Here is a 2,913-nt window from a genome sequence, read left to right as displayed (position 1 = left end):
ATATATATGAGACTTTCAGAGGCAAAGTTTTACGTCTTTTGTTTTTATTATTTGCCAAACTTTCTATGAGTAAAAAACACTGGAAGAACATTTGTGTTTGGTTGAAATTGGTGTTACCTGTTGTTGCATATGTAAAAATAATAATGATAATATTCAAAATCAATCAATTTCCTTTTCTTCTGCTGAAAGTGGTAACCTTTCCCTTTGCCACAAACTGCACTTCCACATTTGATAAAGGTGACACATGATAATGACCATAAAGCACTGCAATTACACCAAATAAGGAAATATTTAATGTTCTTATTCTTTTATAGGCTACTTATGAACAAAGCTATGTTCCTGTTGTTTGCCGAACATCAATTTGCAGTATATTATCCTAAATATTAAACTGTGTCAGATTGCTTATGGACAAACAGAACTCCAATGACTGAAAAAAACAAAAACCTGTGAACACTACTAACAGATACAGACCATATGAAAATCCATCCATGTTTCACAACAATGTATAAGTTAAAAATTATGTTTAGAACTAATTTTTATTTTAGAAAAAGTCGTGTAGCATCAAGGTGATGAAACAAATTTAAAAATATTTTCTTTCGAATTGCTAAAGAGGTTTATTAATGTGATGGACAGCATTACTGTTTTTTATATGTACTAGGACAGAAAGGTTTAGGACCTCCAAAAATAACAGTTTTAAAGGGTAATAACAAATTTTGACAAACCACTTCAAACCATTATTAGAGGCCACTTATTCAGCAGCAATAGTCATTTAGTGCAATCATTCTGTAAACTGGTCGTCTCTAATTCTACAACCAACTCGTTTAATACCAACTGGATTGAACATAGTGTATTACGGCCAACCAGCAGGAGCCTCATGGATGAGACTAGAAGTGTTTATCTGCCACAATCAAATACTATTCCAATACAAACAGCTTTGCTTTCCCAAGTCTTCTCGTGGAATCCCTTATTTTTTACTTCTCCAGCCGGGATGCAGTCTCTTAATTGTGTATCTACAGCCAGTTATGAAACTCTAATAGTTTTAGTGACATCAGAGCGCCACCAGAAGACAAGAACTGGGGCTTATTATATCGTATGAGTGCTTCAAGACAAACTGGAGTGTAGGGATGCTCCAAAACCCTCGAGCCCGCACAAAAAGCCGAGCTGCAGCGCCTGTCAGTCAATCATCCTCTCTCCGGGAGAGTCATATTACTTACAGTCTGAGAAATTGTGATACGGAGGTCTCGAGTTGGTTTGAAATTAATAACATTTTGTTCCCCCGTTTCAAAAACGGACACAGTGAAAATTTATCAATTGGGCAAGGGGCTCTGTAGCATCCCCTAAAGAATCCTTTTTTGTTCTTTTTTTCAATTTCTATTTAGAAATTCTACGAGCTCAAAAATCTCAAAGTATAACATACAAGAATGCTCACACAATCCTGACCTGTTTATGTGGTATAAAGTTGATAGGCTGTCAAGCCCCCAGCGAAAAGGACCAGAATGAAGCGTACTATCCTTTAAATTGCCGGGGTGATATTTGCAGATAATACAAGAAATAAATCAGACAATGGGGCTGAATATTTCATTTGTTATCCATATTCCTTATGGGCAAAAAATGATACAGAAATGTAAAAACAGCAATTCCACTTTAGCCCCTCTGGAATTGTAACACTTGAGATGCTGTTTTCATGTCTGAAGACAAAGTGCATGCTTTCCCTCAGCCTGCAACAGATAAATCTAATAGGCAGCCAGAATTACTGGTTGTAATGTTGTGTAGTCTTAACCTAGTCTGCGCTTTCACTATTTTTATTTCTGTCAATCTCTCAAACTAATGGATACACTGCAGAAATAGCAGGGAACTGCTTTCTATTTATAGATTTGTAGAATGTAGTACAAGGCCAAAAAGAGGTTAAACGACATGACGACTGTGAATGTGACATTTTACCTTGTGATTTCTTTTGAGAAAGTGTTCTTATTGATACTTAGCATTTATATTGCACATTTACGCTGATCCATTTCTTGACATGTTCTCTTTTTCTAGTTTTAGTAATAGGAAATGTTTCTTGTAATGGCCTAATGATGAAGAAGTTTATAACATATAAACATACTATTTTCACACATACGTAACTTGCATTAACGTCTGTTTGCTGATTCTGTGTCTCCATTGTTAATCCAATCTAATTTAATACTGTTATCACATTAATAAGATGTTTTTCACACTGTGAGTCCCACACTGAGAAACACAGTGTCCTGCTGCTGCTGCCGTGTGATGAGTCTTTTGCTACACAAGGCCCTGAGCACATCGCTCATCACCAAAGCCGCTGTACATTATGTTTCTGAGATGACACCTTGGACCTCCCACAACCCATGGGTGAGATTTCCTCCCCTCTGCAGATGCACTTTAATCTTTATTTCGTCATGTCCATCCTCCCCGACCTCTAATATACTGTCTCATTTCTTTTTTGCCCATTTTCTGCTAATTCACCGCCATCTGCCTTAGCATCTGTTTGAAGGGAGAAACAGGGAGGAAATCTTTAGGAAAAAGTCTGTTTCTTCTTCTTCTTCTTCTTCTTCTTCTTCTTCTTCTTCTTCCAACTTTCTCTCTTGCTCATTGTGTCTGTCTTTGTCGGAACCAGAGCCTCCGCCCCTCTCTGTCTTCCTTTTTCGCATAAGCCTCCTCAAACCCTTTTTAAGTCTAATGCTACATGTAAACCTCAGACCTGCTTCCTCTCTTGTTCACTGAGGCCCCCCAAAGACGACAAAAACGGTGGGACGGAGGGAGGGAGGGAGGGAGGGAATAAGGGTGGGGGTCATATCCTTTCCATGTCCAACGTTTAGTCAATAACCACTGTCAACAGGAGTGCACAAAAGATCAGAAAAGTGCAATTGTAATTTTCGGACAATGGCAAGGAGCTCT

This window comes from Etheostoma cragini, chromosome 21 (genome assembly GCF_013103735.1).
Source record: "Etheostoma cragini isolate CJK2018 chromosome 21, CSU_Ecrag_1.0, whole genome shotgun sequence".
NCBI classification, from domain to species: domain Eukaryota; kingdom Metazoa; phylum Chordata; class Actinopteri; order Perciformes; family Percidae; genus Etheostoma; species Etheostoma cragini.
This window is presented reverse-complemented; position numbering follows the sequence as displayed.